We start from the raw sequence: 25,680 nt of genomic DNA, 5'->3' as shown, positions 1-25,680 counted from the left end.
CGTATAAAGTTTTCGCATTTTTTATGGTTGCGAAGAAATGTCACTCCCAATCAATGTTCTATTTTGTTTTAAATTTACAAAGGCTTACGAATTTTTTCTTTTTTCATATTGAAAAGCTGCACTGTGCGATAAAAAAATTGCCTTTTTATCTTTTTTATATATATAAAAAATAGGTACAGAATTCGCTCAAACTTTAGAAAATTTTTCCGAGGCCCGGAGGGCCGAATGACATATACCAATCGATTCAGCTCGACGAACTGAGCAAATGTCCGCGTGTGTGTGTGTGTGTGTGTGTGTGCGTGTGTGTGTCTGTATGTGTGTTGTCAACTAATAGGTCGAGATCTCAGAGATGGCTGGACCGATTTTGATCAAACTAGTCGCAAATGAAAGGTCTACCCGTCACCCAGAACGCTATTGAATGATTTCGAGATCGGATGTTTACTTTTAGAGTTATACGAAGTTTTATGTCAAAATTTTCAGTTTTTGACAGTATCTGTCACAATTGACCTTGAAAATAGAATGTGTTTTCAGACTTAGATTCCGCACGGTAATAGCTATCCAACAAGCCATAGATTGTTAAAATCCGTCCATTTTTAACGGAGATATCGAAATTTTTGTGTAAACGACTTTTCCCCCTATTCCAGCAGTAGGAGTTTTGAGCGCTGTATGACAAAGAAATGCTTGGGAGCAACGGAAAACACGATTTTTTATACTGTTACATACAATTGTTTCTAAGTACCAAAAGACTGTGTACAGCATCCTGTTTCATGACATTTAGCCTCGGACCGATTTTAGCACGGTTTGTTTTTGGCAAAATAATCGTTCGAATACGACATATATAAATCAGATGATGGCCAAGATGGCAGCATTTTCGAGTTAAAAACAATTGCATAATTATATTGATTTAAACTACTGACAGTAATGAATGCTGGAAGAACATGACACCAATATACTATTCAAATCAGTTCGTCGAGATTAGCAAATGCTTGTGTGGAAATCAACCATTTTCTACACACTCAGATTCATACGAGAAGTGCTTCCAAACAAGTTTCCTGAATTACGTCTGGATCCGACTTCTGGTTCCTGAGCTACAGGATGATATGTCAAACGAAATTAAAATAGTGTATATCATTTTTCTCATAGATGGCTGAACCGATCTAAGATTCAAATGAAGGGTCTTAGGAGTCTATAAAACATCTTACTTTTTAGTCAGTCTGCACTGATTTTCGAACATTTTGAATCAAATTTAAACTATACAATTCCTCAGGGGAATTTAAATGACTTCGGCTACACTGATTTTGAATTCCGGTTCCAGTATTCAATCGTTTTCTCAAAAAATTGAATTTCAAAAACAAAAAATTTAAATTAAAGGATTTATGGATCCATGCTAAATTATTGAATTTTGTCTGATTCTGGAATTACAGGGTGATGAGTTTTCAAAATTCAAGCCGATAAAGAAGATGACAATAAAAAGGTTCAAAGTTGGACTGAAAACTATTGTAATTTCGTCAATTTTTTTTGCCATACGAATTGTTTTGGGTTATGCTGGTTTCTGAATACCGGCTGTGGAAGTACCGTAAATAACCGTAAACTATAAACTGATACTTTCTTCCACATCTCATGGAATGTTCAATCGATTGTCACACGTTTAGATTCAAATTCAATCCGATTTGCAGCTTCGACATTACAGGGTATTGAGTGATTAAAATCACAAATTGCCGCTTAAAACGACGGTCATTAAAATAATGTCATAAGAACTAAAACACCGAAGAATATTCATGCAAAAAAAAGTTATCATCTCACTGCTAGGTGGATTAAACACGTTTTTTATATTCATTCGTTGTTTTAGAAACTTTATTAATTTGGAAAGAAAAACTTGCACAGCAACTGTGTCATGTTTCAAGACTTCTGATATTATAACGAAACTAAAACTCCTTCAGTTAATGAAGATTTTGTGTCTTTCAAAAATTGAGATTGTTATTTTTTTTAAAATCGTGAGTTACAAAATTTCTAGTTTTTCTGTTAAATATGCTACAAAATCATCAACTGGTTTTGTTAAGATTTCTAGATTGCAACTATCAGTAGTTATCCATTGTTCAAACGAGATCTCATTTACAATCCTCTGTTCAAGTTCATCTAACAAGCTTTCCTCAAGAATTGAAACGGTTGGGCATTGCTTGCATTCGCGGAGATAACAATCCTGCGTCCACATCTGTGAATTACACAGTAATTTTTCCAAAGGCGCTATACAGGCAATTTGAAAGGAGCATTTTTTGCGGCTGTGAAGTATTAAGTCAATATTTTCATGAATTTTACAAACACATGCATTATGACAATCTGAAGTATTGAGAAGTTTACAATGGTTTGGTCTTAACGCCGAAAATGTACTGAATGAAATTTGGTGTTTTATGACCTCTTCGAATCGTTGAAAAGTTTCTCTGAGACTTGAAAGCAAAAGCCGTTTCTGAACTGACTCACGCTCACTGTTAGTTCTGATAGAAACGTAATCTCGTTGTCCTAACATAGTTCTACTTTACAATTATGTATGAACATTTGACCATGAAAACGTTATTTTAAAAAGTGAGTACTGCGTTTATTCACAGTTGATCAAAAACAACAACGTGTTGATGGTTTAGAGCAGCGTTTGGCCATGTTTACAAGTAATACATAAGATTTTTTGTGTCGATATGTGACAATGGATGAATCATGGATCTTTCACTTCACTCCGGAATCAAAAAGATCTGAGTGGACTGCAGCCGGTGAATCATTTCCGAAGCGTCCAAAGGCATAACAGTCAGCTGGGAAAGCTATGGCTTCGGTATTTTGGGATGCACGTGGTATAACCTCTATCGACTTTCTTGAGAAAGGAAAAATCAATCAATAGCGAATACTACATAGCGTTGTTAGATCGTTTGAATGCATAAATCGTGTAAAAGCGATCTCATATGTCAAAGAAAAAAGCACTGTTTCAACAAAGACAATGCATCGATTCATGAGTCGATGGTTAAATTGAACAAATTACACTTTGAATTGCTTTCTCATCTTGCGTATAGTCTAGATCTGCCCTCTCGGCATTCGAGTAGCGTTAAGGTAAAAATTACAATCTTAGAAAAACAGTTATTGAAAAAACTTAAAAGCAGTTTTCTTCACTGTCGTTAAGCTGAAATTTAAAAGAGATATATTTGTGATTTGGTATATTTTACGTAATGAACTGATGTGTTTTTTTAAGGTTCTTTAGTCTAGCAGTAGCGGAGAAAACTACTTTTGCGTATTTCAACAATGACTGTTTTCCTAATGGCGTTTTCGTTTTTCATTTGCACTACACCGGTGCAGTGCTACACTGAGGCATGAATAAACGAACAAAAATGACGAAAACATAAACAGTAACCATTGACTACAATAAACGATTCCATTGCACAGAGCTACACCAAACTTTTGATGAGTGCTACACCAGTGGTATCGGTGCAGAAAAAGTGTAGTGCAATTGGTAAAACGAACGGTTTAGGTGCAGCTTTCGCTACACCGGTGTAGTGCAATTTAAAAACGAAAACGACATAAGATTATTAGTTTATTATTAAAACCTTAAAAGCTACTGGGATGCCAGTTAGCGATTACATGCTGCCATAATGTTGCATTAGTCAGTGCTTATTGGTAACCTAGATCGTTTCCCGATCATCAAGCAGTAACAAGTTTATAACAACACGCAAGTTTTTGAACGAAACAAAATATTCTCACAAACTCACAAACTCACAAACTCACAAACAGAGAAACAGTTTAGAAATTATTCCGTTATAATATGATGATAGGGTTTGCATCACTGTTAATAATAGATAATGTTAATCAAATGCTAGGTTACCTAAGCGTAAGATAAAAAATTTCCAATCGAGAATCGAGGTTCAATGTTCAAAAAATTTCCTCAATTAATTTCGGACCGGAATATCCAAACACGGCTTTGTTACACAGTATTCGTTTGCTTTTGTCTAAATGAAAATCAGTAAACAAAATCACTGCCGAGAAAACTAAATAGCTCCTTCAAAAGCGTGAAAGTGTCACTGGATATGCGATGTTGACTATCTGAGATGTATTTTTTTATCCAAACGTTTGCAATTGCACTGACACAAACACTACCACATCAACATGTTTGATTCGGTTTTTGAGATTTTGGTGTCATTGATTCAAAGACGCTGGAAAAAATACAACTCAAAATTTTGGATAATCATAATTCCTTTCGATTCTTCGATTTCGATCTCTGATTAACATTTCATTTTCCGTCACAGTAGAAGCGACCACTACTGCAATCGATCAAAATTAGGTATGTGCTTCATGAACTATAAATGGAATGAATATATAACCGGACCGGACCGCAGACTATGGACCGAACGGAACCGCACCGCAAATAAACATGCCATAAAATTCGCCATCAGCAAAAGAAAGTGCGCACTGCATTGACTCCACCTGGCATGTGGCGAGTTTCTGTCGATCGTAGTCACTAAACCTGGATTATTTAGCTTTGTGTTGGATGAAATTTTGAGTCACACAGCATCGTCGGCATCACGCATCGCGGAGGAGGATGCAACCGAGACTGACGAAGGTAACAATGTGAGGCGTCTCAAAGGTGCCTAATTGTGAGACATTGGAGAGTTAATCTTGAACGTTTGTTTTAATGAATTGGCAAAACCGGAAAAGTGAATGTGTTTTGCTGTCATCTTTAGTCAAAGAGAAATTGTTATGAAACTTTCGCACTAATAAGAGTGTAGGCCCTGCCGTCTGAAAGTTAACTCAGACTAAACAATGAACATTACCAACACCTCATTGACCTTCCGGGATATTAGATCTTTAGTTAGTTACATATATCCCAATGTATTAATTAGTACTCGAAAACGCTTGCATCAAAAAGGTAGTAGTTGGTAGTGAAACGAAAGAGTCTCAGTTTCCGGGAGTTTTTTTTTTCGACGCACATATTCCAGCGATTTTCAAATTTCTTTGCGGCGTCGATAATCTTCTCGCGCAAGCAGAATTTTGTGTTGATAAGCCATCTTTTGAGGGAACAGAAAATAATCCATGGGAGCTAAATCGGGCAAATAAGGTGGATATGGAAGTAATAGGAACCCTATATGATTGATTTTAGCTAATTTTGCGGTGCTCTTGTGTACATGTGTGAAGCAGTACTTAATAGTATGTTATATAATGATATTATAAGTGGTTTGCTTTGAGTATTATTGTTAACAGGTGAAGCCACCCTGATTTCGTTTCCGATTTTTATCAGTATTGAATGAAAAAACCTGTTCTAATCCACCTAATGGTTTAGTTTCTCTACCATTCTGCGATTTCGGTTGAAGCGATAAACTATTTCTCATTATCAATCGAGATCATCTAATATAAATTAGAAATTAATCTTAAGCATTCAAAATTTATCCAGAGGTAGTTGTCAATTTCTCATGGGGAAACGACATAACATGGAATTCCGAGCTTGCATGACACAAGATCAGAGCATACCAATTAAGGGCTGAGGCCAGTGTGTTTTAGGGCGTTTCAAAGGGCTTTTTTCACGCTTCAAACCTGATTTTCTCAGAAACGGTGACGAATATCAAAAAATCCAACTGACAATCTCGTAGAAAATTAGTTCAGATTATTCTGTGAAAATTTCAGAATGATTCATTGACTGTAGTGGTCGGGAAAATCTTTTTTCTGAAGGAAGAATTGAATAGCTGAAAACGGCAACATTCAACTTGTTCATTGAATATCTCGCCTTCAAAAGCATGGATCAAAAATCTATCCTGACAATGTCTAGATAATTTAGTTTAGATGCGATTAGTGCATAAAAACATCTATGTTGTCGCGATAAAAATTAAGTGAATGTTATTTTTGTAAGTCCATTTCTATGGCGGCACCATTTTTTCTGCTCTTGTATCCTGGTAACGTAACGAAACATGAGAGAGAAATAAAATCGGCTCATCAAAGCTGGCAAACAAGCGGTAGCTTTATTAGATTTTATGTGATGTAGTCAAACTTGCAACCGAAAATATCAAAACTTTTTACACATTTACGAGAGAGCATGGAGAGAAATGTAATACGCACAGCGAGCCACACGGTTTTACGCTAACAACTGGCCTCAGCCCTAAAAGCTTCAAATCGTTTTATGGCACGTTTTTGTCTTGCTGTCTAGCAGCAACCTACCCCTAGCATGCTACGAGTAGGACTGAAACGCTAGCTTTAATTTCGCTTCTATTTATAGATTCGCGTGCTTCCAACAGCTTCGCTTTTGCATCGATTGAACAATCAGAGCGATGCTCTCTCTTTGATTAATCGCTTACTCCTTCAAAACTGTCGTCTATGGCAGGGAAATCCGGTATGCCGGAGATTTTTAGCAGACAAAATGAATACTGCTAGCTACTAATCAAAATTTCAATCATATATATATATATATATATATATATATATATATATATATATATATATATAAAGGGTGATTTTTTAAGAGCTTGAGAACTTTTTTAAACAATAAAACGCATAAAATTTGCAAAATCTCATCGGTTCTTTATTTTAAACGTTAGATTGGTACATGACATTTACTTTTTGAAGATAATTTCATTTAAATGTTGACCGCGGCTGCGTCTTAGGTGGTCCATTCGGAAAGTCCAATTTTGGGCAACTTTTTCGAGCATTTCGGCCGAAATAGCCCGAATTTCTTCGGAAATGTTGTCTTCCAAAGCTGGAATAGTTACTGGCTTATTTCTGTAGACTTTAGACTTGACGTAGCCCCACAAAAAATAGTCTAAAGGCGTCAAATCGCATGATCTTGGTGGCCAACTTACCGGTCCATTTCTTGAGATGAATTGTTCTCCGAAGTTTTCCCTCAAAATGGCCATAGAATCGCGAGCTGTGTGGCATGTAGCGCCATCTTGTTGAAACCACATGTCAACCAAGTTCAGTTCTTCCATTTTTGGCAACAAAAAGTTTGTTAGCATCGAACGATAGCGATCGCCATTCACTGTAACGTTGCGTCCAACAGCATCTTTGAAAAAATACGGTCCAATGATTCCACCAGCGTACAAACCACACCAAACAGTGCATTTTTCGGGATGCATGGGCAGTTCTTGAACGGCTTCTGGTTGCTCTTCACTCCAAATGCGGCAATTTTGCTTATTTACGTAGCCATTCAACCAGAAATGAGCCTCATCGCTGAACAAAATTTGTCGATAAAAAAGCGGATTTTCCGAATGGACCACCTAAGACGCAGCCGCGGTCAACATTTAAATGAAATTATCTTCAAAAAGTAAATGTCATGTACCAATCTAACGTTTAAAATAAAGAACCGATGAGATTTTGCAAATTTTATGCGTTTTATTGTTTAAAAAAGTTCTCAAGCTCTTAAAAAATCACCCTTTATATGAAAATACGTGGGTTGATACATTCAAATCGAAACGTAGAAATATTTCCTATCAAATTATGAAAGGACCACATTTGTACGTGTAGTTTTTCTTAAGTTTCTGATTTGCATTAGAAAATAAAGATGTGTTCCACATTAAAACTGCAAGAACGCGTATAAATGCGTACCTACTAGCTTTTGTTGTTATCAAAATGATATGCAACTAAGCTAGGTAACATAAATTTGCGTTTCATCAATTTCAATGGAGAGATCCTCTAAGGGTGAAGCCAGAGAGAGCGACAAGCGACGCGATGCGAAACTTGACAGATCGCACGGAGTCGCGCGGCAGAGCTCCGTCCATTTAAGTTCAACAGAGAAATGACAAGTTTGTCAGAGTGAACTCAATGCTCTGCGAAGCGACTTCTGACCAAACGCATCGCACTCACTCTGACATACATGTCATTTTTCTGTTGAACTTGAATGGACGGAGCTCTGCCGCACGACTCTGTGCGATTTGGCAAGATTCGCTTCGCGTCGTGTGTTGCTTTCTCTCTGGCTTCACCCTAAATCTTTCAAGCTACCAAGATCGATGCGAACTTTTAGATTTCGACCTACTATATCTTTATGTTAGAAATAATTGTTAATCTAATGAATGTAATGTGTCGCCAGTACATTTGTAATGTGTTGGTACAAAAGATGAGAAGCTTTATGCCTATTCTTATATGATAGTTTCTAGTGGGCTTTTTTCAACTCCTGAATATAAAAAATGACAAATCATAACCGGTGGTAAATACACCAATAATGGAAACGGTGTTACTTCTTAGCACGATATTTTTAGAATATTTGTCTGCCATTACCCATACGGAAAAGTCACGATCTTTTCACATTGCTATGACGTATCTTCGAATCTATGCCTAATTAATTAGTTTTCTTCAAAAAAAATACTTGAGTACAGTTTGGTTGCATTTCGTAAACAACAAATCCCACGGTAACTATCGCCCAGCACAATTGCAACTAGCATAATTGTTACTATCTAACCAAGTTATATAACAGAATCGTGATCTGTTGGGAGTCCGGGCAACTATTTCACCAGACTTGACTAGAAGCAAAGGCACAACAATCGCAAAACTAATCCTATGAAGCATAAAATATGTAATTTTTGCATTGATCACGAACGAATCACAAAGGGTAAAAAAAGGGGAGGGTCTCACCAAACAAAATAAACACGTCGCACTAGTTATGCTTGACATGGTAGATTCGCCTTCCTCGCCGAATGAAGTCAAACACTCTCTTCGGGAGAGATATGGCAGCTACAAACGCGAAAAAAAACACAAACTTATGGAACAACTCTACATCTTGTCGTATATCCATGGTTTATGACTTCATCGACATGTTACACGATAGAGTGCTGCAAAAAAGACCAAATATGAACCTAATTAAAAGCCATTCTAATTAAGCGAACGATCCGGTTATTATTTTGCACATTTTTTGCCACCCGGTTATGGGGCGAATTTATTTTTTGCCCTCCACCCACCGTTCGATAATACCGTGATCGTGGCTAGCAAATCGGTGGAATTCGGACTAAAGCACGACGAAAGTCAACTCCCTCCCCCTTCACGATGGAACGTACGATCAAATTTCGATTTCGCTAGCGGATTTCTCCTTTCATCAATCGATGGGAACTGTAGGGCACTGGCAGCGGAAGACACAAAATAAAAAAAGTGTGACATGGCGAACCCGGGTAATTTTACGAGGCGGGAGAATTTTGTGATAGATGCGAAATGAAGCGACGAACCCAGCTTTTGTGGTAGCTTCGTATTGTATATTTTTAGCAGACATTATCTATACGTCGATTAATCAACCGGAAAGCATTTACTGGATCGTTATATCTATTATAACTCTCAAAAACTAAATATCATGATTCTGTTGAACATCTTATTAATCATTTATTCATTTGACACTGTTCAAGATGGTAGTTGACTAGATAAAAGTGGTTTATCGTGTTACACCCATTTTTTACACTTTTATTTTTGGGGAGAAACATTTTTAATACTATCCAGCAAAGGTTGAGAAGTCATTGGTTTGCTTATCCCATTTTCGTTGATTGATTCTTGTTGACATGTTGTTATCGGAAACGTCGTTATACGAGTGTTAGTCGAATAAACATAAAACAATAACTCCATCTCGTGAAACAAAAGATGACTAATTTGGCATTTGGCATTTTAGGTTTACTTCATAAATTGAGATGTCGAAAAACATTGTGTAAAATATCCAAATGAAGGTGTGAACATTTCTGATATGAAAATGTGTTGTTTTTCCTTGTGAAATAAAATAACACCTTCAAAAAACCTGGCTTAAGGGGCGGGTAGGGTCTAACACTTTTGAAAAATCATTTATTTTTTTTCTATTTTCTGATAGTAAAACATTTCAAGAATATTCTGTGAAATTTTGAAGCCTATCGGAACAAAACTCAACAAGTTATGGGCCTTTATCTTTGCCGATCTCATATTACAAAGAAATAAGAGCTGGGCACACAGGCCCAAGATTTCTGCTTCGATTGACTCAAAAACTTGACAAAACATTCTCGAAATGCTTCATAATAACAAAATACAGAAGAAAAAATATGGCTTTTTGAGAATGTTAGAGCCTACGTGCTCCCTTGAGTAATAAATTGTTTCCTTCGGTTTTTGTAGACAATAAACTTTAAACGCGTTTTTCTCGAAAGCAGGTTTTGAAAGTCCGTGTCCATCGTCATTCGAAAACTACTGCACCAATTGTTTTCAAATTTTGCACACACTTTCTACATATAAAAACCAGACCTCAACGTTTTCTTTTTCGTTGTTTGTTACTATGGGGAGGTTTTACAGCTACAAAATGGTCGATTTTTTCGTGAAAAATTGTACTTTTGAATTTAAACAACCACCAAAAATTCAAAATATTAAAAAAAATCAAACAGAAACGTTTGGGTCTACAAAAACTTCTTCTATGCTGCTTTGATTTGTTTACTTCTGATTAGTCTGCGCTGAGATACAGTGGACACCGCATATCATGATTTTTAAGAAGCGTCCTCAAAATGCTTCTTCACCGACTTATTTCTCAATATTTTTCAACGAAAATATTACAAAATGTTGTTCGAATGATGCTTTTTATTATACAAAATATTTGAATTTATTTCGATGAACGAACAAACGAACGTTCTGAAAAAATCGCAAAAATTACGATTTTTTTCATCACACGAAAAATTTTCAACTTCTTTGTACAGACGCCAAACAAAAACTAATCGTACGATATGCGTCAAAATTTGACAGAATGTGTATAAAAGTGTTGCCAACGTTGAGAGAATAAAAGTTTTTCGATTGGACAAGCCGAATGAAAATTCCGGTTCTTTTTTAATCATAAGGTATATATAGCACCACTGCTGCTAGTGGTGGCATTATGATTTTGCTTTCTTTTATTATGCTATAACGGTTGATTTGAGTTGTTTTATGTCTTCACAAAAGTTTCACAGCTGAGTATAAAGATTATTTCAAAGTGACAAGCCATGTTTCAAAACTCACTGTAAAGACACGAAAATGTCTAACTTTTTTATTTGAAAAAATAGGTTTTTGGAATCTTCTACAACATTTTAGATAAACTCAAATCCAATAACTTTGCCGAATATATAAACTCTCTATCTCTTGTAATTTAGAAGATATAGATGGTACTATTTTATGCAAACAAGAACACAATTTACATGACTTTTTGTGTCTTTACAGTAAGGTTTGGAGCGTGGTGTGTCACATAAAAATAAGCTTTATACTCTGCTGAGTAACTATCGTGAAGACATCAAACAATTCGGATCAACCGTTATAGCACATTAAGGTCTGAGGACAGAGGGCTATTGCATTGGAACTGACTTTGTTTCACAGAAAAATACAAGACTTTATTTTTATCGCGATAACATATATGTTTTATGTACTAATCGCATCTAAACTAAATTATCTAGACTTTGTCACGGTAGATTTATGATATAAGCCTTCAAAGCCGAGATATTCGATGAACAAGTAGAGGTATGCATTTCCGAGTGTTCCAATTCTCAGCAGTTCTTCAGTCAGAAATAAATACAACACGACCGCTAAACACAATGAATCATTCTGAAAATTTCACAGAATATTCTCAACTAAATTTCGAAGACATTTTCAGGAGGGTTTTTCTATATTCTGCACCGATTCCTAGAAAATTTAATTTGAGACGGGAAAAACGCAAAAAACCTACCACTTTACGGTACTGTCCTCAGCCGTTAAAAGGAAGTCACATCTTATTACTTCACTAGCAGCAGTGGTGCTAGATATATTAAAGAATGACCCATTGTTCGAACCTTGTGCCGGTTTTCCTTTAATAACTTTTTCTACAAACTTCGGATTGTATTGCGGTCTTCTAAAGTTTACTTTCTCGTTAAATTTCCTACGAAAATATCACATGTAATAAATTTTAGAGTTCATAGGTTGATCTCCAACCGATTTTTTTTTTGTTAAAAGTGAATTTCTCCATACTAAATCCCATACAAACTTTAAACCTCGGGCGCGAAAATATAGTTTCTCCGATCGAGCTAAGACTTTGCATGGTGCTTATGGGACCCAAAAGGAAAAGATTCTGTAACGTCAGTCAGTTTTAGTGATGGATCGATTTACGCTGAAAAAATGTGGACTGAAATTGTAGCGATGAACATTGAAAACAATCGTTAAACTGTGAAAATTGCGCGTGCTTTTTGTAAAAATATGGGAGAAATTCGGCGCCTTTCACTAAGACAATTTGTACTGGGGTTATTTGCATGCCAGCAAACCGAAGACTATTGAAGAATTAAAAGGTAATATCACAATGGAAATTTCTGCTATTACGCCCTAAACGTTACCATTTCATCGATATCGTATTCCGAGTAAATTGTCAATTAACCTGTTTATTTTCCACCCGGTGTAGCCTAAGTTTGTTCGACTGGGCGTCAACTTGCAAGACCTATCACTTGGAGTAGTTTTTAGCACAGTTACAAAAAGCTTCTTCGCATCGTCATTTTGGATGACGGTTTGATATATTTAACATTCATTATCTTATAATACAGGAACTGGAAGTCTGATCCAAGAAAACTTCGGAATGTACTCCAAGTACTATAAGACCTTTCGTTTCAATCTAAGTTTGTGAAAATCAGCCATCTCCGAAAAAATTGAGTGACGTTACACACATAACAGACATAACAAACATTTTGTGTTCTCGAAAAAAAGGATTCGTAAGGTATCCCGAATAAAAAATATTGTAGAAAAACAATACGATTTGCTGTTACAAAACCTTCCACAATTTTGCTTTGAGCATTGAAAAATATTTCAATGTATTGTTATACACTATTCAATTAATTGTGAACACGCTTTTTACAATGGAATGTATAGATTGTTAAGTATCGTAACAATTCAAATCATAAAATTTTCTCATACATGTTTTATGGAAAACAATCAAATGTACATTTTGCATATTGTTTGAAACACCACGTGTACAATAAATTCAATTGTAGAATCGTCGAAACAATATATTGAATGGTTGGAAATGACAACTATCTTGTCAAGATACAATAAAACGTATTGTAACCAATAGATTTAATTGTGAATCAATTGTTTATGATGTAAAATCAATGGTTTATTTTTTTACGGGATACTTTATGATCAAAAAAGAACCGGAATTTTCATTTTAAAATTCCCGCGCTTGTCCAATCGGTAAACTTTTATTCTCTCAACGTTGGCAACACTTTTATACACATTCTGTCAAATTTTGACGCATATCGTACGATTAGTTTTTGTTTGGCGTCTATACAACGAAGTTGAAAATTTTTCGTGTGGCGATTTTTATAATGGATGAAAATTTAGAACAACGGTTCGCCTTCGAAGTGCCATTCGGTCGATTGTTGTGCGGTTTCGACATCATATTCATAGATCCACACCTCATCACCAGTTATGATGCATTCGATAAATGTGCGGTCACTATCTGCGTTGGAAATCATCTCTTTGGCCACATCAACACGACGCTGGTTTTGAATGAAATTCAGCTTTTTTGGCACCAGCCGAGGAGCGACGCGTTTCAAACCCAAAACATCAGTTAAAATGTGTTCCGCTGATCCATAAGAGATGCCCAGCAATCTCTCTAATCGGTACAGAACGATTTTGCAACACGATTTGCTTCGCCGATTCAATGTTTTCTTCAGTGACAGATGTTGTTGGGCGGCCAGGGATCTCATCATGATCCAAGCTTGTACGACCACCTTTGAAGCGTTCATACCACTAGTATGCCTGTGTTTTTCCTAGACACGATTCACCAAAGGCCTTTTCTAACATTTTCAATGTTTCGGAACACTTAAATCCATCTTCAACACAAAATTTGATGCACGCACGTTGTTCTAAATTTTCATCCATTGTAAAAATCGCCACACGAAAAATTTTCAACTTCTTTGTATAGACGCCAAACAAAAACTAATCGTACTTATTCCGTATTTGAATATTGTTGCAACAATGCTCAATTCGTTTTCAATTGAAGTATAGAGGTTTCAAACATCAATAAATTCAATGATTTCTTTTAGTCTTGTTAAGACGTAGAGCCACCTCGAGTTAGTTTCAAATTTGATCAGTATCTAACGTATCTAAAAGTATTTGACAAATTGGAAAAATGACATGCGATAACAATATCTCAATTCAGCGTCTGACGGCAAAAGCAGAGAGTGAAGATAAACTTGCGATGCGACTTGTAGCGTTTGCTGGTGGAAGGGTTGCCATAGAGATATGACTATAATTGAATGCCGAAGCATGCCCGACTCTTCTAGTCAATTAGACTGTTTCTTTATGTGTTTTTTTTTTTCACATGCAGGGTAGTTTAATTGGCAAAACAATTTCCCCGGATAGGAGCTAGCTACGGGTTCAAGTCTCGTCTCTGCGGTAGCTTTTACGCGGTTTTCATTACATAGTTGTATTCGCGTGGCATGTTTCCAATTCCCTCATTAGATATTGATCAAATTTATCCATAAAATATTTAATAAATTTTATGTTATCAAAATCAACAGTTTCAACAGCAGAAATTGTATTAACTTTAGAATGTTTCCTCCTTATTTCTCTTTTCTGATTTATGACAATGGATTTGTTTCAGATACAATTAGTATGAGGACATTTTTTACACTTCCCAAGAAGCATATGACGAAAAATTATATGGTACACCCAAATTGTGATAACTATGGTCGTTCGCCGGGTGCAATGAAACAAATTAATACTATAATTCACAACAGTTTTCCTCAACCATGAGCCTAATCTACTCCGATTACTCGTTTTTTGGGACCTGCGAATACCGGTTGAAACTAAGTAGTAGTAAGCCGACGAGTAGTAGGTTTGGTAGACAACTGATCGTTTTGTTGCTTTAAACAATCGAGATTATTGTGCGTGTACATAAACTGCTTCGCGACCAACAACTCTGCACCGAAACGGTATATGCAAGTAGAGGTAGGCATTAGCATAAGCTTTTGGTTTATTCGAAACAACTTTTATCTATTGTTCTTGATATTCAATTGATCATATTAAAAGAGACTTGAATGTTATTCAATTCTTTTGTAAAAGATTTTTAGTCTGTAACAAAGAATGAATAATTTCGCTATAGGCGATAAAATCAATTATGAGAGAATTTTGTTTATAAATTGAATGACTAAATTGACCGTCGTTTGTGCCTGTTTTATTAGCATACAAAACGTGTCGTAAGCCCACTGTACTCAATCACTGGAAATATTTCGTATTTCGATGTGTCGGTTTTGCATGATACGCTTTGTGTGATGATTCGTTCAATTCTTGCGGTTGGATTTTTTCGCGCCTTATTTTGGCACTGAATTTCACCTTAATGCTCGTTCATTCCAAACATTTGCGAAAGCTTAAATTTTGAGTTATTTGTGATAATCTCATACTATTGAAAATTTTATCATAAACTGCTAAAGTATAGAAAGACGTATTCGCGTCAAAAATTACATGTAAGAACAGAATTGGGAGTATGAATTTCTGTTTCTCCAGTAGCTTGAATCGATCTCGTAATAGACATGTTTTGAAATCGAAAATATTGCTGTCTTTTTAATATCATATTTTGTCATATTTGAAAAAGGAGCTCTATAAAGTCTTTCAAGTACTTAGAAACAATTTCATACAACAGCATACAACATCGTATATTATTTGACTTCCAAACATAGCTCTATCATGCATCGCTAAAAACTCCTGTCATTGGCAGGAAAAGTCGCTTACACAACAATAACAATATTTCCATTAAAAGTGTATGGATTTTGATAGTCTTTAGCTTGTTTGTTAAGTATTAACATGAGGTACCTGAGTTTCGAAACATAAAACAAAAGCAAAAACGTAAAAAAATGAAAGAATTTCATTGAAGTAAGTGAAGTAGAAGTATCCAATGAAATATTGTTCAAGGTTTACTCTTAATATATTACTTGAAACGAATGGTGAGCCGGTGAACAAATAGCGAACCTCAATATGGTCGATTAACACAATTTTAACATGTATAGCATGTATATAGTCTTTGATTCTCACTCAATGCAATTTTATTCCAAAGATTTTAGCCGAATAGTTTAATATCCTTTTTATTTTTCATTTTTGAATTATGACAATGTATTTATGTTTCAGATACAATTTGTTGGGGAACATTTTTTACACTTCCCAAGAAGTATATGACAAACAATTATATGACACGTCCATTTTGATATGCCGTTGAATAAAACCGTGTTATTTTGAAAAAAAATTTTGGTGTCATTTCGGATTTTCACAGTTGAGAACATTTCTATTGTTGAGCTTTGCGAGGTCAAAATAATGTATCCTTGAAGAACATACGAAAAAAGTCGGCAATAAAAACTCGCTCAAAAAAGGCGGGTGGGTAATGTCTGAGACATAACTGGAGTAATTTTTATTATAATTAAATTAATTAGAGTAAATTTCTTTCCAGCAATTATAACTTAAAGTAGTTTGAGTCGATCTCGTTATAGAAATGTTTTGAAATAGAATATACTGCTGTTTTTTTAATATCATATTTTGTCTTATTTGAAAAAGGGTGTTCAACACAGTCTTTCAAGTTTAGGGAATTTCCACATTTCCGGAGTCATCCGAGTGAGGTAAGCTTCCCACTCAGAATATTTCTTTCACTGGCCCTGGCTGCAAGTTTATCCGTCACAGATCCGATCAGTAACACATCGGAGGCAATCATTATTTCGAACTCCATACTCCTAATTCAGAATGAAAACCCGCGCCTTACCTAATGGAACGTACAACCAGGGACGTCTAGTAACAATAGCTACAGCGAAAAAAACATCAACAGAAAAATTACCGCAATCGCTTAACGCAAAATGTTCCACACCTTCTTCATGTTTGTGTTCGTTGCTGTCTCCGGGTTTAACCATGGCCTGTGCCCGAGCGTTACAATCCATAGCATGTGTAGATCCGACAGCAGAAACAGGATGCATTATTGTACACAATAAGGTTGCATTACGAATAAATGGATTGTAAGGAGGCACATCAACAAGAAGAATCAAGTAAACTACGGAAATGAAGTGCGAGAATTAAATTTATCTTCACACCAGTGTGTACTCAAGTCGTCCGGTGACGACTCATCGATTTAGTTATTTTTCAACGTGCCAATTGCAAGCTTCCATACAGGACTGAAATTATTTTGATATTGGATTTCAAAGAGAATTAATGAAAGCAGCCTTAGTTTGCTCGAAACATGTTCCAGTGTTGTTCCAATAAAAGGTGGCAATATACTCAATATAATAATTCACGGTTAGGGATTTTTCAAACGGAAACCAATGGCATCTATTTTAACCTACTATGTCCTAGATTAGAATATATAATAGCTAAAACTGTCTACACAAATAACAATATTTTGTGAATTTACAGTCCTGGGTTGGCGTCATATTTCTGTTACATAGGAGCGTCCTGGGTTGGCGGGTCAATGCATAGGGCACTGGTCTTACAAACCAGTTGCCGTATGTTCGAGTCCCGACCTGGAAGGATTCGTAGTGTTAGTAGAATCGTAGCACTAGTCTTGCAATGGTTCTGTACACTCTGAATCGGCTGCGAAGTCTGTTGAAACGGAAGGTCAAATTCCACTACAGGAATGTAATACCAAGGCTTTTTTTTACATAGGAGCGTGGTCACTGTTGTGAGAAAATGAAAAGACTCAACATAAAAATACTTTTGAATATTGTTTTATCAGATCAAAAACTTGCATGCAAATACATTAATAGCAAGTCCAATCCCCTTCAGAGTTAATTATGGCTTGACACCTTCAAGGCATACTTTGAGCGTAATTTTGCGCGTATTCTTCTGAAAACGACCTCCAAATTTGTGAATTCGTTGAACAAGCTGTCTCAAATTATGTGGTCGCTTTTCCCCAAGCTTCATCTTCATTTGAACCCAAACGTTCTCAATTGGATTGGCATCGGGCGACTGAGAGGGCCAATCCAAGGTCACGACACCAGTTTGCTCAATTGCCCATTCAAGGCGTTTTTGCACATGTTTTTCACTTAACATCGGTTTTTGCAAAGTATTTCGAAATTTCAAATTATTTGCGATCAAATGTCGTACGATATATTTAAACTTTTTGGTCAATTTTGAAGCACCTTCGCGTAAAGGTAATGTCCGATTCTTCAAAAACAATTTACAAATCACTTTTTCGGTTTTTTTCGGACAATACACCGACAGAGCCGCGATTTGGAAAGTCGTCGACATTTTTCACCTCTTTAGAATGATTCAGCCACTTACTCACAAACTGTTTCGACTTTTTCATGTATTTCGCCGAGGCAGCTTGTGTCATTTTGGGACCTTCCGGGTGCGAGTACAAAAAAACTTTTAGGGTTTCGAAGCGCGTAGCGTACGCTGTACCCATTTTGGAAAAATGCTGAAATAGAATTGTAAACAATAGTCCGCTGATTTATTCTCGTATTGCATCAAGGATACTACTACCCTCTGTGTTAAAAAAATATCACACTATTCAACTTTACCGATCGCGAGTAATCCTGACCACGATCTTATGTAACAGACTGTACATCTATTTTCATGCACCTATCTGGAGCAGACAATTAAACATTAAGTTACTTTACAACTCTGTACGTTCTTATATAATTTAATCGCAAACGGCGTTAATTGAAAGATACAGTTCTATTCAGTGCCGTAGTTGTTCAAATTTCATTGGTTAGTCGTTGACTTTGTTGATGGGGCGCCTGGATTTCCGTGGTACAGGGGCGCATTGCAATTGACTGAAGTTAGATTTTTTTAACGGGGTTTGTTGTTTCTTCATCTTTGTATTTTTGTATACAACAGTTATATAGTTCTAGTATCAGACTTATTTGTTGCGAGCGAGGCGCCGTATTTTCCTCATTTTTAACACTTTTGTAAGTTTCCTGAAGTTCTACAATTGCCACACAAATCAACCATGAAGACTCATTTGCAACATACATAAGTGTTATCATAATCTGAATGTTAATGTTTCTAAGTACCCAGGTGTTGAAATTTCCACTTTCTGTATTTATTATTCTTTCAAATAATAGTTCCGATTGTGTGATTTTGAAATAGAGTTCAAAATCTACTTCTTTAAAACTGCACAGAAAGAAATTATGAATTTTACAGGTGACATAATTCTTTCTAATTTACAGCCAAGCAGATATGTGCTTCTGTGGCTCAGTCGACTAACTGGTGTGCTTTGTGATCTAATGTTTTTCGATTCAAGTCGCGTTGTTGCTCTCGATCTTTTGATTTCTGTTATTCCATTCGTTATAAAGCCATGTAATTTCCAAATCACACAATTTTTCATGTCCTTGAATATAAATTTGTGTAAAATATGACGCTCCATTTATGTGCATCTGATAAGATGTAAATTCATACAAGCATTTATCGAACTTTGAGTCTTTTTATATATCCATGGAAAGCCTGCAGGCTTTTGGTTACATTGAAAAAATCTTGCTGCGCAAGTTGCGAAATTTCTATTGATGATTTCCATATAGAAGAGAAAAAGTATCTGGTCACGATCAGTTTCAGTTTGTGTCATGCGTGCCACCACACACCGTGCGTTTGAGAGTTTCATGTTATTTCAATGTAGCTTAACGCGTGTTTTCCATCTATCATCAAAAACCATTTGAAATTTTATATTGCACTAAATGCATGATACTTGAGAATATTAGATCATGCTTAACGAGCAACCTGAACTGATGTAGAACATGAAATAATCGATAACGTAAAAGACCCCGTGTGTAGTGAAGGATGTACTGAAACCAATTGCCAATTGCACTGAACCTGTGCTAAACTTTTTGCACCGATACCACTTCGCAGAATTGAATCAGATGTAACAAAAAGTATCCATCAGAAATTACAAAAATTTACGTGTGATTTGAAAAAAATGATGCAAGAAATTATCGAAAGTTCGATTGATAACAACTGGATTTCAACCAAGAACCATTTGATTACAAAGAGTCCGTCTATTCTTTGAGCCACAGAAGCACGTATCTGCCTGTCAGGTAAATCGTATCTATAAATTCATACAGTCCTACTAGTTACTCGGGTGGACGCGGTAAGTGAAATTTACGCGCTAGACATGGTAATTTCAATCAATCATGATGGAAAATACAACTGATAGAAAGAAAAATGAGAATCATCTATTTTAAAGATTACTCTGCATAAAAAATTTAATGGCAACAAATTTAATATTAATATGTGAATAGATTTTTTGAAATTTACGTTTACGTTTCAGATTTTTTTACTGTATAAATTGTCAAATGACTCAAAAATTCCTTTTGTAATGACTTAATGTGGGATTGAAATGAATTTTATTTGTTCTTACTGTAATTTGAGCTTGGTTAGCAAGTGGGACTATATAAATTTGTATGGACCATTTACTCAGTCAACAAACGGACATACTTTGCCATTTAACGATTCTTGGTTGAAGTTACCATTAGATTGAAAATAAATAATTATTTGCGCCCTCAGAAGGATATTTTACTATTCAAGATTGCGTTCATCCTGCGCCCTGGAACAATTTATGTGGGCACCTTTTTCAATTCTCCTACCGTGAGTCGACGCCCTGGAATCATTTCCAAAGCGCCCTTCCAAATTATCCATACAAGATGTTATTTTGTTACATTGAAAATAAACAATGATGCGCCCCCTTAGAAGGATATTTTGCTATAATCAAGATTACTTTCATCCTGCGCCCTGGAACAATTTATGTGGGCGCTTTTTTCAATTCTCCTACCGTGCGTCTGCGCCCTGGAATTATTTCCAAGGCGCCCTTCCAAATTATCCATACAAGATGTTATTTATTTAGATTGAAAATAAATAATTATTTGTGCCCTCAGAAGGATATTTTACTATTCAAGATTGCGTTCATCCTGCGCCCTGAGAGCAATTATGTGGGCGCCTTTTTCAATTCTCCTACCGTGAGTCGACGCCTTGAATCATTTTCAAAGCGCCCTTCCAAATTATCCATACAAGATGTTATTTTGTTAGATTGAAAATAAATAATGATGCGCCCCCTTAGAACAACTGTTGCTATTCAAGATTGCGTTCATCCTCGCCCTGCGAGCAATTATGTGAGCGCCTTTTTCAATTCTGCTACCGTGAGTCTGCGCCCTGGAATCATTTCCAAGGCGCCCTTCTAAATTATCCATACAAGATGTTATATATTTAAATTGAAAATATATAATGAATTGCGCCCTCAGAAGGATATTTCACTATAATCAAGATTACTTTCATACTGCGCCCTGGGAGCAATTATATGGGCACCTTTTACAATTGTATTCTTTTTTTTTTTTGCACCCTTCAGGTTACTGGAATCAGTCATTATCAAAATTTCTAAAAAAAAAATCTTTTCGGTTGCAGTTTCAAGAGCTGGTTAGTCACTGACTAACTGTGACTAACCGCAACTACAGCACTGGTTCTATTCTTTGAAAATGCAATGCAATCCAATTTAGTTTTGCATCGATGATGGTTTTTAATGATGGAATAATAATAATAAGAATAATCATAACTATCCAACAAGCCAAGCCATACTGTTTGATGCAATTTTTTCTTACCACCTAAAAGATTACGCACGGTTCGTTTTTGGCAACATAATCGTTCGAACATGACATATGTATTAAAAAGCGGAAGTATTTTCAAATTCAAAACAATTTCATATTTATATTGATTTATACTACTTGAAGCAATTATAGCTGGAAAAACTTCTTGCACTCTCATACCATTCAAAGTGATAAGCAAATTAGTGTGTGAAAAAAAATTTTAATAATTTTTCTCGGAGATGGCTTAACTGATTTCTACCCATTTAGACTCATATGAACAGTCCTATGCTCCCATATTAGGTTTCTGAATTTCAGTTGGATCCGACTTCTGGTTCCGGAGCTACAGTAAGGTATATATAATGATATTAAAATAATGTCACTCATTTTGATAGTAGATGGCTGAACCGATTTCGTCCATTCAAATAAATAAATTCAAATAAAATGTCTTAAGGTCGCATAATAACTGCTTCTTTTTTAATCAGATCCGATTTCCGACTTCCGGGTCAGGAGCTAAAGGGTGATTAGTGTAAAGATCTCACATAAATTGATCGTGTTTATCGGGTTCACAGATTTTGAGAGTCGATGGCCAAATAAGCTTATTTCAGTTTTACCGGTATTCGGTTTTCGATCCCGGAAGGTACCTAAAAATTTTATGTGGAACGAAATTATTTCTTACCCAAACGGAACGAAAATTATTTCTTACCCAAACACAATTCTTTAAGATTCCGATTAGTTTTGCTGTTCCAAAATTTTAATTACAAGTCGTTTTAAGTATGTGCCGCATATTCAACAGTTGTTCTAACGAGTTCGATCTTCATTTACCTCGAAACCCTATTTATTGGGTTCTTTTCCTGCTAACTTTATTAGTTTTACTATTCGACTACCGTTTAAACATACATGACTAACGTTAGCATGGAAGTTTTAGATTAGGTTAGTGATAGGATAAGATAAGATAAGATGATTATTATGTATCATTTGGATGTATGTGATCTGTTGATACAAAAGATGAGAAGGTTTTATGCCTGTTGGAGAAGGAGAATGATAGAATGATCTCAGCTCCAGTGGGCTTTTTCCTTACTCCTAAATAAATCAATAAATAAATAGATAACACAACGGAGAATATTCACGCGAAAAACACACGCTGATTAATAAAAATAGGTACCATCTCACTGCTAGATGGATTAATCACGTTTCATACTGCTTAAAAGTACACGATGAACTTTCGAGAACTTGAAAGAACAGAACAAGTTCCGTGTGAACTTAGCTGAGCAATGCAAGTCAAGAAGTCAGAAGTCGTCCGGTTATGTTAAGTAAATTTTCCAGTGGAAATTATTATTTAAAAACGAGCTGTTTAGAATGCTATTCATGAACTAAGTAATCTTATTAATCCAAATGAATTAGAAGTTTCAGGTGTCTTTAAAAGGGGGAAGGGGAGGGCATGGATTTAGGGGCTTAAACCCCTCCCGAAACCAAAAAAAAATTATGTTATGAAAACTCTTCTCCATAAATATGGCGAATTTCGCGCAAACTCGATTTGTTGTCCCAAAAAGTTACTGTGTGATTTCAGAGTTCCTGTAATCTCCAATAAGGCCAGTCCGACACGAAAACGTTCTTTCTCTACTGTGTCCAATAATGATAAAGTTGAAGATGTCAAACGTCGCATACGTTTGCTGTGATGGAGATGTACTGGTAGCTAATGGTCACAGAATGAGGTGGAACATCCCGTAAAAATATATACCATTGATTTTACAGCATAAACCATTGATTCACAATTAGATATAAGGGTTACAATACATTTTATTGTATCTTGACAAGATTTTTTTCATTTCCAACGATTCAATATATTGTTTCTACGATTCTACAATTGAACTTATTGTACACGTGGTGTTTCAAACAATATGCAAACTGTACATTTGATGTTTTTCCAAGAAAACATGTATGAGAAAATTGTATGATTTGAATTGTTACGATACTTAACAACCTATACATTCTCTTGTAAAAAGCATATTCACAATCAATTGAATAGTGTGTAACAATACATTAAAATATTTCTCAATGGTCAAGCAAAACTGTGGCAGTTTTTGTAACAGCAAATCATATTGTTTTTCTACAATATTTTTTATTACGGGGTAGCAACTAAGTTCTGGTCTAGAACCACACAGTTACTTTGCATATTTCATTTTTTTCCAAAACTCCAGATTGTCTTTTGAAAAGGGCGAAACATTTTTAATCTTTTTTTCAAAGAATTATTGTCGAAAATAATAAATCCAACAAAAAAGTGTTATACTAGTGGAATAAAATGTTTCCACAAAATGAGTCAAAGTTTTCAATAAAAATATTGAAAACAATCCTTATCGAGTCCTACACTGTAAAAATTTGATTTTGAAAATTCAAAAAAAAATTGATTACATTGCAAGACGGGCACATTCAAGGAAAAAAAGTTAAACGAAAATTATTTCTTACCCAAACAGAATTCCTTATCCAGTGCCTTTTGATTAAAAACTAAACTAAACTCATAGTTATAATCGTCCAGGATTACAATGAATCTCAACTTGTGGGAAAATTTCACCTAATACTCTGTTGCAGGTTGCTCGATATTTGCAGAAAATATCAGTACTGGAGGAGAAAAAGTTTTTGTTAGAAAACTTTTTTTCCCTTCAAACGGAATTTGTATTTTTTTTTTATTTTAATTATTTTCAAAAAGTTGGTAAAAAAGCCTAGTCCTTTTCAAAAGATGGTCTAGATCAACTTTGGAAAAATGAAGTGAGCAAAGTGGCTTTTAGTTATAAAGTCAATATACTGTCAAATCTAAAAACGAACAAGATTCGGTTTTCAAAATTTAAAGTCAATTTACAAAAAAAACACCACTTTCGATTTAAACGATGTTCCCTTTCCAGCGTCCATGTATTGTAAGGCGAACAGTTTTAGAAATTGTGAAGGATCAGTTTTTCCAGATAATTGTGAAGGATCACAAAAAACACTCATTTTTCAGAGCTATTTTTGATAAGACTCGGAAATTCCTCCGAATTTTCCAACCATTTTCACCCTGTAGATAGATAAAAGTTATTCAAAGGTCTGTATGTTTTTGGTTTTGGAAAATTTTTCAAAATTTCCATCGAAAATTTCCTAAAACCATGGTACTTGGACGATGGCCTTAAGATCCGTATAAAGTTCAATAAAAAGCTTTTGGTTCAATGGATCTAAAATTCGAGTCAAAATAAAAACTGTACTCGATTAAAATACAGTGCTTTCTTTTGTGTATAACTTTTTATTACCTGAGCAAAAATTGATGAAATTTATGGTGAAACTAGATTAGAATGTAATGTTTGGGGAAATTTCTCTACAGTCTGTCGAGTGGTTATCGCGATGGCTTCCAAACAAGAAGTGCTTTGATAAAAAATTATGTGCGCGGTTGTGGAAAATTCAGGCCAGTTCCACAAGTGGATCGAGAAACAGTTGATCAGATGACCCAGAAGAAGTTCAATCAGAAGAAGTTTCAGACAAATTGGTCGAGAAATACTTGGTGTGGCAAGCGATCTTTGGGTGCGGAAAATTCAGCAAGCTGCACGTAGCGACCAGCACCCTTACGGTCAAATATATGAAGAAGAATGTCTCCGGAATCGAATGCAAGCATTCCTTCACCTATCGAATGTGACACATTTTCTTGTATCTGGTATCGTGCCATCGCGTAATACCGGTTATGAAGTGGTACGAAGGTTTTGTTTTTGTGCCGAAGATGGGCAAATCTGTCTAGCTCGCTAGATTTTCACCGCATTGAAAAAATCTGGACGATTATGCAAAATTGAATACCTTGGAAGATCTTCAAAAACGACAATAATTGAAAAAAGAGTGAATAAAAGTGTGTTAGATGGCGCATGTGTTGCACAGTATTTGATGGGTAACGTTAAGTCAAAGGTGCCGTCATTTAACTCAGAAGAAGAGGTTGAATAAACCAACTTTGCAAAACAAATAGATAATAGTAGGGTTGTTACTTATGTATTTAGCCTAAAAATGAAAACTGTATAATAGTTGATCGGAAATGGTTTTATTGTTTTTCAAAATATTCCCCTGGATGATCAATACACTTTTATATACGCTTGAACAAATTTTCCTAAAAATTTGTCCACTCTTCTTGAGTTACAGTTTATTCTTCACGGAAGGGAACAAAAAGAAGTCGTTAGGTGCGAAGTGAGGACACGAAAATGTTCACGATTCCATT

General features: G+C 35.5%; 1 protein-coding gene across 1 annotated transcript in view; it reads right to left on the bottom strand.

The window, feature by feature from the left end:
• LOC131428487 (F-box/LRR-repeat protein 7) overlaps positions 1 to 25,680 on the bottom strand; it is a 168,597-nt gene that overhangs the window by 141,006 nt on the left and 1,911 nt on the right. The gene's annotated exons all lie outside the window — the stretch shown is intronic.

The sequence above is a fragment of the Malaya genurostris genome, chromosome 2 (assembly GCF_030247185.1).
Source record: "Malaya genurostris strain Urasoe2022 chromosome 2, Malgen_1.1, whole genome shotgun sequence".
NCBI lineage: Eukaryota > Metazoa > Arthropoda > Insecta > Diptera > Culicidae > Malaya > Malaya genurostris.
This window is presented reverse-complemented; position numbering and strand designations above follow the sequence as displayed.